The sequence below is a fragment of the Pipistrellus hanaki genome, assembly GCF_964339955.1.
Source record: "Pipistrellus hanaki genome assembly, chromosome: 14".
Lineage (NCBI taxonomy): Eukaryota > Metazoa > Chordata > Mammalia > Chiroptera > Vespertilionidae > Pipistrellus > Pipistrellus hanaki.
Window position 1 is genome coordinate 10,153,622 of NC_140516.1, and position 15,537 is coordinate 10,169,158.

The following is a 15,537-nucleotide window of genomic DNA, read 5'->3' on the forward strand; positions in this document are numbered from 1 at the left end:
GATGCCAGTGTCTGGCATAGCACACTGTGGCTGTGAAGTGAATGGATTGCCCAGCAAACTTGGGTAGGTACCAGTTTGATATAGTGTGTGTGTGTGGTGGGGGGGAACATATAATGATACCAGGTGTAGTTGGGCTGAATCCCAGCTGCACCAATAGCTCTGTGACCCTGAGTACGTTTCTTAACCTCTCTGTGCTTTGAGCTTCCTCGTCTGCATGGTGGGAGTCTCCTAAGCTTCACTGAGCTGTTGGGACCCTGCGATCATTGTAGTTGGTGACCCCTCCCCTGTCCCAGCCCTCTGGTTTACAGTTCAGTGAACAACTGCTCAGAGAGAGGCAGCGACTTGTCCAAGACCCCAAGACGGGTCTGCAGCAGGACCGAGGCTCGAGACGTGCGCAGAGGGTCTGCCAGGACAGCAGCCCCATCCTGCTCACAGGGAGTGCTCCGCCTCAGGCAGGAATGACCGGTGGGCTGTAGACTATATTCAGCTCCAGGCTGGGGCAGGGGGTTCAGGGTCAGGGCAGGCTGCAAAGGCGGGGGTTGAGGGGCCTGGACTATAGGCAACAGATTCCGGACAGGGCAGGGGGGGGGGGGGGTGCATTCTCAGCTGGTGCCGAAGACTGACAGGCACGCCACATGGGGACCCTGGAAACCCAGCTCCGCGTAGCCAGGCATGCTGTGAGCGGAGTTTGACATTCAAGGTCTTTGCAGCCAGCACGAACCTGCCCCGCACCCGTGTAACCCTGGAAGTCTGCTGACTGACAGCCGATGGCACATGCTGGCAGCTTGAAGCCGCAAACCAGGGGCTGGAGGCCACCTTAGGTCCCGCCCACACAGCTCTAATCAACAGCTGTTTGGGGCTGAAACCCAAATCTGGCCTAACCCCAATCCCTGCTGTCCTCTCCATCCTTTTAAAAATGCCAATCCACCACATCACTGCCCTGTGTGGCACAGCCCTCACCTCCGTCTGTTGGCTCCTCGTCGACCCCTTTGTGTGGAGCACCAACGGTCCAGGCTGAGGATCTATAGGGCTTACTTCACTGAATGCCTCATCGCTCCGTGAGGCAGGCTCTCTGTCCCTACTTTCCAGAGAGGTTAAGCCCCTACTCTGGAGTGACGCAGAGAGGAGTGGCAGAGCTGGAAAGCCACAAGCCTAGGCCCAGAGTCGACCCCTGAGTCATGTCAGCGCCCTCTACATCCACCCACCAAAGGGGTTTTGAGTGTCTTTTATGTGCCAGCCACATGGGACAGCTGCCATGCCCTCCACGCGATACCCATTCACTATGTCCAGTCTAGGAGGCTGTTACGGCTCAGACCCGCTGGGTCCTCTCGCCCCTGCCTGCCTGTGTGGGACTCGGAGCCACACACACCTGGCTGCAGTCTGCCCGGCTGGGGGCTTGTCTCCTCCAGCGGGCCAGGCCTCTGGCTCCTCCAGGCCTCTCAGCACCCCGCCCCTCAGGGGCCTCTCCGGGCCAGGGGCGGAGCTCCTTACCAGGGGAAAAGCCAGTGTGAGTCTGGGGCCTCAGTGAGGGTGGACCTGCAGCCCCTCGGGGAAGGAGCTCCAGGAGGGGGTAGGTAAGGGGCCCTGGGCGGTGCGGAGACACTTGCTGGGTTGATATAGAAGGAAAAGGAAGACCATGTGGAGAAGTGCAAGTTCATTCACTGGCCTGTTCCCCTCCCCCCACCGGTGGCCGTCAGAAGCTCCTAGAATCAGAACCAGCTACCTAGTTTGCACTGGGTACCCTAGAGAGTCCTGCGGGCCAGGTTTCCCAGGACCACGCTAAGGACAAGTACAAAGGGGTTTCAAAGAAGAAGTTCTAGATTTTGCCCAGAGAGTGGATCCCAGAGAACAACCCACCATCTTTTGAAGAAGAAAAAAAAAAGACACTTTTGCCTGTGGAATTCCGGGTCAGGCTAAAACCCAAATAACTCGGAATGGCCCTACTGGGACAAGAGAAGGAAGCGAAAAGGAAGCCTTGAATCTGTGGTGCAGCTGCCACTTCCTAGCTTTGAGGCCCAACCACTAAGAGCCTCCGTTTCCTCATCACGAAATGACCCACCCTTGAAGGGAGCACAAATCCTGGCCTCCAGTGACAGGGTGAGGAGCTCAGCTCCAACACAAGGGAGCAGGCGTCCCCGAGAACCTCACCAACCTTCCCTGCACCTCAGTTTCCTCATCTGGAAACGGCGAGGCCGCCCTCTCAGGATGCTTGGGGGTATTTAGTGAGCTCATGCAGGAAATGTGCCCATCTCCCCACAGGGACCCTAGTGCTGTGAGATCATGAAACTGGTGCCACAGACCCCAACTCCTCAGGAACCAACAGGGGAAGTGCAGATGGATGGCACAGACCCGCCAGCTGCTGTGCCCAAGACTCAGAGGGCACCCAGGCTCTAGGGAGCTAGGATGGAGTCCCCAGGGGATGAGGAGCAAGGACCCATAAAAGTCCCCTGGCAACACCCACAAATCCTCCATCCGCTTCCTTCTCATAAAATGGCAGTTCCTAGAGCCAGGAACTGCCTCGGCACTGGGCACTGGTGGTCCCTCATCCTCACCAATACCCTGTTCAGGAGGTGGGGGGAAACAGTGACTGCCCCTGGTTCCAGATGAGGAAGCTGAGGCCACAGAGGGCAAGAGCTTGTCCATGGCCACACGGCTGCCCCTCAGCCACCCTCCTTGGCAAACCTACCGGAGCCATGGCTCAGCCTGGGCCCAGAGCTGTCCAGCGACTGCAAGGGCTGCTGGGAGCTTTTGCAGACGAGAAGCCAGTGAGCCCTAAACAGCCCCTCCTCCTTGGAACCCATCTCTGCCCGAGAGTGCCTGTGAGCATGCCCCTGTGTGGGGAATGTCAAGTGTTGTGAGAACCTGTGCCTGTGTGGAGGTCAACACACAAGTTTATGACCATGTGTCTGTGAGCATGTATGTGTATGTGAGTCCGTCTATGTGCACATGAGAATGTCTGTAGCATGCCTGGATGATGTCTGTGTATATATGCACATCAGGGAGTATGTCTTTGGCGTACACAACCATGCTTGTATGTGTGTGCATGCACACCTATCTACCCTTAGCATGCATGGACAGCTTTACAAGTACACATGTGTCTGTGTGCATAAGTATCCTTGGGACTTGTATGTGTATCTGTGCTTCTAGAGGAGAGCATCAGAGCATCAGGCCCGTGTGTAACGAGGCCACCCAAATCACCTTCTTCCTCATGAAAATCTCAGCCCTGTCAGGGACATTCTGGACCACAACCTGCTCCACCTCCTCCAAGAAGCCTTCCTGGATTCCATACTCCCATACTCAGAAGTAAGCCTCTTCCCTCTTTCCTAAGAGATGACAGCTCGCTCCTGGGTTTCCAGGCCTGAAATCGCACCAGCTGCTCCGCAGGGCCCCGCCAGCAGACACAGGGTGAAGGGCCAGCCCATGCCGCTTACCTGCTAACGCCTCTGCTCACGACCAGCACTCGAGGCTGCGGAGAGTGTCAGGAAAAGGAGGTGGGGTAAGGAGGCAGGTCCAGCAGTCCAACCTGGCCAAGCACAGCTGAATCCTGTGGAGGCAGAAGAGGGCACAGTGAGCTCCAAGTCTTACCCTGGGGGTGGCTCGCACCCCTCTCCCCCAACGACCTCTAGGTCTCGCCTGCCCAGAACCCTCTGGCCATCTCCCGGAAGGCTAAGCTGGCCGGGGAATTGGAGCCACCCTAGAAACTGGATGCTGCTCCCGAACACCCCAATGAAGGCCCATCTCCTGAACTTTGCGTTGGAAGCTCAGAACCAGCCCAACTGTGAGGTCAACTCATAGGTACCCTATACCCCAAGCAGCAGCAAAGCTAGCTGGGACATGCTGGGTTTCCTGCCTAGAGCCCATACTCCACATTCCGGTCTTTCAAAGCCCCTGGCCTTTGAGGCGCAGCTCAGCTGCCTTCGTGGAACCCCTTTTCCTTGTGCATCCCCCAGGGGCCTTAGGTCTCGCTGGCCACATTCCCTCCAGCTTTCTACAGGCCGGTCTCCTCCCTGGGCAGAGCCCTGGGCACCAGGAATGAAGTCTAGCTCCTCTCTGTGTCCCCTGAAGCAGGCACGGCCGCATAAACTGCTTGATGTTACGAATGAATGAATGAATGAATGAATGAGTGAATGACTGATAAATGGTGCAGCAAAGGTATTCATGAACAAGCTGAACAAAATCAGGCCTCTGACATGACCTGAAATCAGGAGGCCTGCTGAGCTTCCCAAGGGCCTCCTGATGCCATTTCTTCTTAGATTCTGGAATACAGGGCTCAGGTTGGTGGGAGGAAGGAGACTTGGTGAGATCGGCAGCCTTGTCTATCATTTTATAAATGAGGAAACTGAGGCCCGATAGGGGGGTCTCCTCCAGGATCCCACAGCAGGAGAGTGCAAGGTTGGAAGCAGAACCAGTCTCCTGGCTTTGCCCACTGCCCACATCTGTGGGCAATTTCCCCTAATTCCTGGTCCTCCTGCATCAGCTCCCTCAGGCACCTAGCTTCGCTGACTGTGGGCGGGTCAGGCCGGCCATGGAAGGCGGCTGCTGAGTAAAAGAGAGAGGGCCTGGGAGGACCCTGGGGTGGGAAAAAGTACAGCAGGTGAGGTCACACTCAGAAGGGTGCCTTCTGGTCCGAGGGCCCTACTCCCCCCAGCGTGGAGGCCCGAGGTTAGGGGAGGGCCGAGAGCAGACATGACAGGAAGCACCAGGGTCAGAGATGTCCCTCCACCCATCCTCAGTTTGGGGGCTTTTCTACCCCACCTAACCTCCTCACCCCTCTCCATCTAGCCCTCGCAGACCTCCCAAATGCTGCTGGCGGGGAGGCGGGGCACACACTGCTCACCACCGTGGTAGCAGTTTGAGCCTATCTCCTCGCCTGTGGTCTCTCCGTGCCCAGCACTCCCCCTTCCACAGAAACACAGGCACGCGGCACCCAGAGACGTGTGCTGGTATGTATGTTCACAGCGGGGTCTTCATCCCGGCCCCCAAGTGAGAACTTCCCCAGTAACCATCAGCTGTGGACTAGATGCACTGAGTACGCACGGCACGGAACGAACGCACGACCTGCAACTCTATCCAACCACAGAGGTCAATCTAATGAACCCAATGTTGACCGGAAAACCCAGACACAGCGGAGAGCACGTGTAAGGGGTCCATTTAGAGACAGGCCAGAGACAGGCACAGCGCCTCCTCTGTGCTCGAGGGGGACCCAAGGTGGGGTCTACTGGTCACGGTGAGTCTGGGCTGGCCTCAGACGCGTCTTGACCAGTGGGTTTGATGAACGTGGCTTCGTGTGACTTCACAGACGAGGCCTCATGAGATCCTGCTGTTAGTTTCTGGCCTTGACCCTCTTGGAACCCTGCCTGGCCCTGGCAGGAAGCCAGTCCAGCCCGCCTTCCTGGGGGGCTGAGGCCGCCCAGCCAACAGCCAGCGCCAACCGCCAGACGTGACTAAGGCCTCCTTCCACCTTCCGGTCCAGCCAGCCCCTCAGGTGCCAGGAGGAGCACGAGTGCGAGGGAAAGCAGCAGAGGAGGCCCAGGCAAACCACAGGCCGGAGCCTCGTCCATGGCGGTTCTTCATGTCGCCAAATGTCAGGGTGGTGCGGGGCAGCGACAGGCAATGTCCTCATCCTTGGGGGGCAGCAGGGACTGGAGGGGAGCACGCCAGGGGGCCGAGGGGGTCTGGAATGTCATGTCTCCAAGTGTGGCAGATATGAGTGTGTTCATTTCATGACCATTTGTCAAGTCATATTTAGGACTCACACACTTTTCTGAAAGGATAGAATACCTCAATAGAGGCTTAAAACAAGCCAACCTCAGGGGCTCTCTGCCCGCCCGGTGTACCAAATCCAGCCCGCCCCTGCCTGCCTGCACCTCCTCTCCTCCCTGCAGGTTCACAGCGCTGCCTCACACCTCTGCACCGGGTGCCCTCCCCCTTCCCGTGGGCTTCAAGCCTGAGGGCAGGCGGCACCTCCTCCTGGAAGCCTTCCCTGAGCTCCTGGACCTTGCCCAGGTGCCCCTATCCACACGGCCCTCTTCCTGGCCTGGGTCTTCCTGAGCGTGGAGTTCGGTCTTTCCCTTCTGTCTCCCCAGCCCCTGCAGCTCTCCAAACAGGGGCCCTGCCAGGGACAGGCACCCCTCTTCCTCTTCCCCTCGTGTGGAAACCCCCTCCAGTAATGCTGTGATGATCAGAGCAGAGTTGGGGGGCAGTGAAGGGGAGCGGTCTGGCCATGACAAGCCTCATGTGTAGGGCAGCAGTTTCCTGGACCTGGGCTTCTCCCCAATACATCGGGGGCGGGAATGAATTTGGGGTTCCAAAGAGGACCTACAGAGTGGGAGAGGACTTCAGGGCCCCTGTGGTATGACGGCAACACCTGTGAAATGCGTACCACCCCTTCCCTCTTCACTGTCTACCAAAATGAAACAGCAAGCCTGACCCTCAGTCAGCGCTGCCGACACAAAGCCAGCGGCCAGGCAGAGCCACGGGGAGCTGTGATGCCAGGCAGACAGACGGGCATCGCTGTCTGAAACCCCCAGTCTCCGCCATAGCCCAACCTGGTGAGAGGCCTCCCCCCACTCACCCCGACAGCTCTCGTCTGATCCCAGCAGGGCCTCCCTGTTCAGTTCTAGCTCTGTCCTCTATGGGGGTGTCATCGTAGGGGGCCCCCGGTGGCCTCAGTCCTCCCACTGCCATCTGAGAGATGCTGCCTCGTCAACAGGATCAGATGGGACACCACTTTTTTTTTTTTTTTAATATATTTTATTGATTTTTTTACAGAGAGGAAGGGAGAGGGATAGAGAGCTAGATGAGAGAGAAACATCGAGCAGCTGCCTCTTGCACAACCCCTACTGGGGATGTGCCTGCAACCAGGGTACATGCCCTTGACTGGAATCGAACCTGGGACCTTTCAGTCCGCAGGCCGACGCTCTTATCCACTGAGCCACACCGGATTTGGCGAGATACCACGTTCTATCCTGCGGGAGGACTGCCCACAGGTCAAGACAGTGCTGAGGCCCTGCAGCCTTCCTGCCTCCCTCGGGGTCCTCACTGCCGCAGTGGTGCCTGCCCGCCGTAGCTCATGTGCCCACTGCAGTCCGCTAGGGGAGGCCACAGCAGCCAGCCTGGAGAGGAAGGAGAGTGCCTCCCCACCCGATGCCTGGGCTCACCCTGGGGCATTTTCCCTGGCACTCCAAGCCCTTTGCTAAGGAAGAAAGCTCGTTGCCCAGCCAGGAGGCACAGATAACCCCAGAGAGGCAGCCGCCCCTGCGGAAGAGGTAACTCCATGCGCGGGAGGGCAGCTGGCTGGGTCCAGCCTTCCACAGGTGGGCATGCTGTCTCGGGTAATGAGCTCCCCGTCCCCAGAGGCATGCAAGCCAAGGGGACCAGCCACGTGGTGCTGTGGGTGCTCCAGGCATCAGGGCCGGAGCCAGCCTCTGTATTCCCCCAGCTCCTCAGATGATAAGAATCACCTGGGCCGCCTGGTAAACCTACAGCTTCCCGGGCCTCTCCCCTGGGAATGGACGTCTGTGGGTCTGGAATACAGCCCAGAAATTTAAATGTTTAATAAGTCCTCCCAGGTGATCCTTTGCATCTGGAAAGTTTGGGGGAGCACTGGCAGATGACCTTCCCAGCCCCTCTGGGGCCCAAGATTAGTGATTCTGAGACCCCACTCCACATGAACCATGCCCCATCTGGAAGACACACAGGCAGCAAGCTAACTGCATCATTAAAAATGATTTGAAAGCTTTAGACGGGGCAAAGATGTCAGGGGGAGGGAGGGTCTCAGCCCATGGTGGTACCAGCAGCAGCTCCTTCTTAACCCCCACCCTGTCCCCCCAGAATCATCCAGAAAAGCTCAGCATTGGGGGTGGGGGTAGGGAGCTGACAGCTGTTCAGCTGCTGCTCAGCGAGACCCGGAAAAGCAATTATCTTGCTCTTAGCAGAAAGCCACTGGCTTTTACCCGCCCCCTCCCACCTCCCTCCCGCCCACCTACACACACACACACACACACACACACACACACACACACACACGCTCGCCCATCCAGGCTGAGATACTGGCTGGCTCTCTGAACCCGCCTCTCTCCCCAACCGGGCCTCCAGATTGCTCTGACTCACTCGACTTCCATCCTCAAGCACATTTCCAACACTTAAATCATTTAGCCCGCTAAACCGGAGACGGCAAAATGGGTGCTATTTCTTAAAAACATACAGAGAGCGTATTAAATTATTGATAGCCATTAAACAGGGGGAAAAAATTAAACAGCTCTCAGCTCTTATCAATCATTCATGCAGTTTCCACTGGGGTGTTTTCTGGAGAGTGATCACACGGGCAACCCGGGGAGCTGGCTGCCGCAGCCAGGAAGGCACTGGCTGAGTGAGGGGCGGGGCCGCTGCAGCCCCAGCACTGCCTGGGCCACTGAGGCCGCAGAGGGAGGGGCTCTGGCACAGGAAGGCCAGCCTCCCCTCACCAGATCACTAACCAAGGATCCTCCAATACTGCCTTCGGGAACCCCCTGATCAAACCCAGCCTGCTTTTACCGAGTGTCTGCTACGGACCAGGCAGGCAGGGCACACAGAACCATCATGCCCTGAGCACTCACACAGGTAACCGGGGTGCCCTGAGGAAAAGCGGATCACACATGCTGTAACCAGAACACTGACACAGGAGTCCCGAGGGGCGTCCGAGGGGGCGGCTGGAGGAACAGGGACAGCTGCTTGGAGGAGGGGCTGCCAGGAAGGTTTCACCAAAGCGGAGGCAAGTGGTGGGTCAATTCTTGCCCAAAGGCCACGCCTGGGAGGCATTCCAGGAAAGGGGTGCCGGTCCAGCCCGGGTAAAGGCACAGCAGCCTGGCTGTGCCCAGTCCCCGCCTCCTTCCTGTCAGTGCCAGTCACTGCCTATGTGGTTAGGGGCTTGGGCACAGTCACTGGAGCAGGGAGCTGTCACCTCAGCCTCTCCTCCAAGCACCAGTCCAATCCGGGCTAGGCCAGGGAAGGGATGCACAAAGCAAGGCCCCCCCACCCCCCTCCCGCCCCCACAACGTGGGCAAGCAGGAGGTTGGGGTTCATCCCAGCTGCCAGGGCAGCCGCACCTCCACCCCCGCACAGCAGATCCATTTCCTGGCTCTGACTCAGGACACCTAAGCCAGCGTGACGCAGACTGTGGACGCTGCAGGGCTGGGACACCACCGGTCTCCTGGCCACAGGCAGGCCTGGCAGAGCTGCCCAGGGGAGTCGAGCTCCCTCCTGCCCTGAGCTGTGCCAAGGATCCAAAAACCAGGGCTGTGGGAGCCAGAGGACACCTGATCCCACTTCACCCTCCGCTTGGGGACCATCCACCACCAGGGGCCATCTGAGGCTCCCGGGCCAAGCTGAGGCCAGGCTGAGCCTCTGGCTGCCGCGGGGAGCAAGAGGCTAAGCCTACGCCCGCCCCAGCCCCTCCCCCAGCACGCAGGGACAGCGCCACATTCTTGGGCGGCTTTCAGAAGCCGGAGCTTCGAGCTTCGCAGGAGCAGGGAGCTGGGAAGAGGCCCTGCCAAGTGTTGATAGCACCCTCGCCAGAGAAAGCTGCTGTCACGGGGAAACATTCTGGGAGAGCGGTTGTTTACCACCAACGCCTGGGACTGTCAAGAAATAATCAGAAGAAATTAAATTTGCAAAGCGGGAGAGATATCGTGGAAGCCCTGCCCCAAGCCCCTGGACGCTGTGACCTAGAGGATCAGGCTGTTCTATTTTGCCTGGTTTGAGGAAATACTCTCTGAAATGTGCAGGCGGGGAGGAGGGTATGTGTGCCCCCAGCCAGGCCTGGGAGGCGGGGCCAGGGGCTGGGCCTCCCTGGGGGCCCACGTCTTCGCATGTGGACTCAGTAAGACCAGGCTGATCTTACAAGGCTAACCTCCCGGGGGTCTGCCCACAGGCTACGGGGAACACGGCTTCTAAGGCTGCCCAACACCCCTGCTGGCACCCCACTCAGGGAAGTGGGGTGCCAGGCCTGGGTGGGTCTGGAAGTCATCGGCTACCCGGCACAGCCCTGCACTCACACCAGGGGCCCTGGACTCCGCCGAGTCCCTGTTACCCCGTCACCTGCCTGCTGCACAGGCCCCCTCCCTCAGTCTCCCTCCACGCAGGCATAGGGACCTGTGCGGGGCGAGGGCCCGAGCTGGCGCAGGCAGCTGCCAAGGAAGCTGTGCTGACCCACAGAAACAAGGCACACGTGACCCCAAAGCCCCAATCAAACACACAAACACACCTGTCCCTGCTGAGGTACCAGCCCTGGCTCCTCACTGCCAGCATCTCCCACTGTCAAACCGCCTGTCCTTGGTGTCCATAACTTCTAGAAGTCTCTCAAGCCCTCTAGATTCCAGCCGTACCACAACTCCTCGACCTTCCAGAACAGCCTCCCCTGGACTTCTGTGCCCCAGGGCCTTTGCATGTGTTATCGCTTTTTTTAACCAGGCAAGTCCTGCTCTGGGTCAAGTTCTACTTACCCCTTTGGAACTGTTGCAACGCTTTTTGCATTATAATAAACTGGATTCTGTTCGCATCTGCTCTGAACTAAATGGGGAGGCCGGGAGGGGAGGGGGCGGGGAGTGGGGGGGGAGAAACACCTCAAACAGCAACAGGGCTCCTGCCTTCAGCACTTGGTACAGTCAAACCAACCACCCCAGCCCCGGCCTGCAGCCCAGAGTGAGTTCTTCTTCGTGGCTAACCTGCGTCGCTCCTGCTGTCATTGTACAAACCATTCCCTGGAGAGTGGGTGAGATGTTCTCAGCCAAGTGAAAGCGAGCCCGTGCTCTTGGACTCCTGGAGCCGAGGGAAGGGACCGGCTTGGGAATTGCCAGGCAAAGGCCAGCAGAAATTGGCCACAAATGAATCATTAACTCTCGCGCGGAGCGCTCCGCGCGGCTGGTGCCAAGGTCTCAGGCTCGGGCCTGTGTGGGCCACTTGGCCTCGCTTGGCTTGGGCGGAGGTGGCCCCGCCCCCTGCCAGCCATCTGCTTCGCCCCATGGCCACTGGGCATGGAGAGCGGAGGCTGCCCGGGCCAGCACGGCCCAGATGTCTTGCGGGAGAGGGCATGCCTTCTCCCAGGAACAGCTCCAAACCTTTGCCCACACGCCCTGTCCTTCTGGAATGCTGTCCCTTCCAGCAAGCTAACTCCCCTTGTCCGTGCAGCCATGGGGGCCTCTCTTCCCTGCCCATCTGGGCCCACAGTAGCCCCCACACCTCTGGGCTCTGAGAGCCCCGGCTGCATCTGCCCGCCCTGGCCTGGGGACCAGGGACTCCTTTCTTCAGGGAAGCACCTGCCGGGAAGGAGACTCTACACACCTTCTGGACCCCAGCGGCTGCCACAAAGTGGGGCTCTGACCAAAGAGCCCAATGTGATGAGGTTGCTCCTGGGGTCAGCCTGCAGCCAGCAGGAGGAAGCCCCTTGGCATGGGGTCTGCGGTCCCCCCTCCTCAGGTGACAAGTCACATTCCCCTCCGGCCTCCTTTCAGGCCTCCTTTCAGGCTTCAGGTCCTCAGGATGCAGTTGATGTAGGGGCAGAGGTCACTACCAGCCACTGTCCTCCTGGATAGCTGGCTGGCTGTGGTGGGACGTGGCACCCGGATTCCCAGGAGGAATGGAGGTGAGCACTGACCCCCTCCACCCCCAGGGCACCATCCTGCAGGCAGGAGTGCGGTTTCACCACAGCCCCTCTGAGCTGCCCTGAACATTCTCCTTGGGTGGAGCCGGGTGGAACCGAGGGCTGGAAGCAGGTGCTATTTTAACATGATGTGCATCCACCTGCATTCCAAACAGTGGTCCCCCATGGCAGTGGTCGGCAAACTCATTAGTCCACAGAGCCAAATATCAACAGTACAACGATTGAAATTTCTTTGGAGATCCTAATTTTTTAAACTTAAACTTCTTCTAATGCCACTTCTTCAACATAGACTCGCCCAGGCTGTGGAATTATGTGAAAGAGCCATACTCTAGGGGCCAAAGAGCCTCATGTGGCTCATGAGCCGCAGTTTGCCTACCACTGACTTACAGGGCTGGGCCAGAGATGCTCTAAGGATGAGCATCTACCTCCCACCTCCCTGCAGGAACCCCAGGCCAGGGCTCTCTGCGCTCAGTTATCAGGGCAAACCCTTACTGCTGAGCTTACTGATCAGGCTGCAATGTCTCTCGGCCAGCCACACAGGTCACCAGGTGTGCATGGGTGTGTGGGTGTGTGACCGTGGACCGCACCCATCTGAGGAAAACAAGATGAGCTGGTGACCGCCTGTGTGTACCTGTCACCATGACACAGGCACACACGTGTATGCACTCCCCTCGCTCGTGTATGCAACCACACGTGTTTGCCGGGCACACATGTGCTCATCTGCACACATGCTCTCGCCCAGAACAGCACACACCTGCATTCAGGCACGGGGGGACCACCGAGCAGGGACATGGACAGCTCTGATGCACACACACACACACACACACACACACACACACACAGGGCCCAGGAGAGGGGCGAGGGCAGCAGGTGGGCAGGCAGCCATCTGCGGAACCGTGCGAGGCCCCTCGCCGCCGCTGTGCTCACGGAGTCAGGCCTGTCAAGCACAGCCCATCAATCAGGAAGCCGCCTGCCGCAGGCATTAAATCATCCCCAGGACGCAGCGCTCAGAACAGAGACGGAGCCGGCATCTGGTCCAGGCCCACCGTCTGGGCGGGGGTGGAGGGGACCTGTTATTTAGCATCCACCCCACCCCACCCCAGGCTGCCTCCCCCCGCCACCCCGGTGTGAGATCCCTCTCCTGCTCCCTCTTCCCTGCTTCCCTCTGGCCTCCCCATTCTACCTCCGTCCTCTGCTCTCACCCACAAGCTGAGAGCTGCCTTCCTACCCCCCATACTGAGGGCTTCTCCTAGCGACCAGCACCCCAGGCCTGAGTGGTGCTGGGGCTGAAGATGGGTGTGGGGGAGATTCTGCTTCTGAGCATAACAATGGGGTGCTGCCACCAGCCTGGGATCCAGGCCCGGGCCACTCCCAGCTGCATCTCCTGTGAGTCACCTCTGGTCTGGCCTCCCCGCCCCTACCAGTGGGGGTAGAGAGGGGCCTCCGGGGGCTGTTGGTCCTGGGGACGTGCTGCCCAGGGGAAAGCTCCTCCACGGATGCCGATTAATCACGACTATTAATAATACAGCCATCTGTATCTGGCGGTGGAGCGAGGCGGGTTTCACGTGGGCCCAGGCCCCGCAGAGTGAATGGGTCTTGGGCGTGCGGGGGGGTTACCTCCGGGCTGCAAGCAGATCTGGGGGGAGCGGGGGACTGTGTGTAAGGAGGGGCTGTTTGTACTGCACTGCACAGACAGACACGCAGGAGAGGAGAGACAGACAGGCCGGCAGACAGACAGATGGCAGGGAGCTGGCTCATCACCCGATGAACAATAGACAATTACGGGTGCCAAAGCGCTCGGGCAAGATTCTCACCGCCTCCCACGGGGACACACCAGTCCCTGGCCTTCCTGCTTCTCCTCAGCCCTCACCCACCCAGAGGCCTCAGCTGCAGGGGTGAAAGGGAGTGGGGATGGGAGCTCTCCTCGCTCCAGAAGTCCTGGATACTGTTATCTGCCAGGGCCAGGCCAGCCCCCTCCCCTCCCCACCCGCACCAGCACCCTAGGACTGGAACCCGGGCCATCCCGGTTCCTGCCCCGTGTCCTTGTGCACTCAGGTTCCTCCCCTGGCAGGCCCGCCTGCCCTCTGCAAGCCCCGTTCTGATGGCCTCCCTCTGGGGGGTAAGCCTTTCTCAAGGCCCCCTCCCTCCTCCCACCGGCCCACGGCGGCAGGCGCACTGTCGACTCTGTCTGTCTGCCTAAAATGTCCTCTTGATGTGCCCATCCACTCTCACCTCCCAGTCGCCAGACCGTGAGTTGCTCTTGCCAGCTCACTTCCACAATTCCTCAGTGCCCGCAGGGGAGGGGACCCAGCTGAATTCAACCCTCACCCTGAGCCAGGCACTGTTAGCATGTTCCTGGTCTCAACAGCCCGATGTGGTATTTATGCCCATTTCATAGATGGGGGAAATGAGGCACAGAGAGAGAGAAGAACAAAGGCCATATGGCCACGAAGTGGTTGAAATGCAAAGCAGGCCATTGGCTCCAGGGCTCTTCCCCACCAGGCTACAAAGATTCTGAGTGATCGGATGAATGAGGTTTAAACACGGGGATGCATCAAGTCCTTTGAGCTGTTTTTGTTATGTGGGAGGAAAAGTAGCCAAGAGATGAACGTCATGGGTTCAGGCAGGGTCTTTGCATTAACTGACTACGTGACCTCAAGCAAGTCACTCGTCAACCTTGGGCCTCAGTTTCTTTACCTATAAAATGGGGGCAAATCAGGCTGCCTGGCCTGCAGGTCAGCTTTGAAGACAGTGTAGAGTGAGCACTCTGAGGACGACGGCGGAACAAAGCATGATTGTGATGTGTGTAGCAGTACGTGTGGCAGCCAGGACATCCAAACCAAACGCCTGTACGCCCTCTCCGGAGGGGATCCCCAGAACAGCGGACGAGGGACCGGAAACCTGGGCAGCACATTCATGGTTGGGGTCTGATCAGCACACTTCCTGGGCAGCTGCCCCGGGTGCAGCCTGGGCTGGCCATTGCGGGGAGGGGACCCGGGAAGTGCATAGGCCTCATGAGCACGGGGCCAGGTGCAACCCTCTGGGGCCTGTGACTCAGTTGGGGGCTGCCCCCTGCATAATGGGTCAGGGCTGCTCCAGGAGTACCAGCTCCGTCGCTAGCTGACCGCCATGCCTGGCGCTGGTGGTGCAGAGCAGACAGGACTCAGCTGCAGGCTTAGGGGGCACTCAAGCGACAGAAAGGCAGACAGGTCACCCTGCTCCCTTCCCACACCTCGGGCAGACATTACCAATCGATCCCCATACTTTCTCGCAGAGTTCAAACATGACCTTGGAATGACTTTTCTGGATAGCACGCTAGGCTGTCACTCCAAAACCTGTAGTAGCATTTGACATCCCTGTTAGTAGAGCATAAACTACACTCCCGCAGGGGTCAGCCATGCTGGGCAGGGGTGGAGTCTGCCCCCTGACAGAGGGAGTCCCTCAGCCCCGGGGTATGGGGTGTAGTGTTCACCTCTGAGTATTGTGTTGTTGGGAGACAACTGATCAAAATGCCATACCAGTAGCCCTTCCTGTCCACTCCTCTGCGAGGAGAGAAAAGGTGAAGGAGGTAAAACTCCATGGAGGCGATGGGAGAGAAAAGGGTGACCCGGACAGTTTGCTGAGCCCCTCACGTCCGCTAAACAACTTCTTGGTTTTGTCATTTCCTCCTGCCATCGAAGCTGCCATTTATCTAATATTTTTCTTGAAATCACTTCAGTTTTTGCCAAAATATACTTACTTACAAAAAACCTTGTCCTGTTACCTTACATACAAAATTAGCCTCTCTCACCACGAACAGAAGTTAAATGTGGGATGGGATGAGTGGGAACCAGATGGAGGGGAGTTATGGGGGGGGGGGGGGACAACTGTAATAATCTGAACAATAAAGATTTATTAAA

General features: G+C 58.5%; 1 protein-coding gene across 4 annotated transcripts in view; it reads right to left on the reverse strand.

The window, feature by feature from the left end:
* ZMIZ1 (zinc finger MIZ-type containing 1) overlaps positions 1 to 15,537 on the reverse strand; it is a 212,546-nt gene that overhangs the window by 161,847 nt on the left and 35,162 nt on the right. For all 4 annotated transcript variants that reach the window (XM_084904660.1, XM_084904658.1, XM_084904659.1 and 1 more), the window contains exon 2: positions 3,432 to 3,544. The gene's annotated coding sequence lies outside the window, so the exon portion shown is untranslated. The remainder of the gene's footprint in view (positions 1 to 3,431; positions 3,545 to 15,537) is intronic.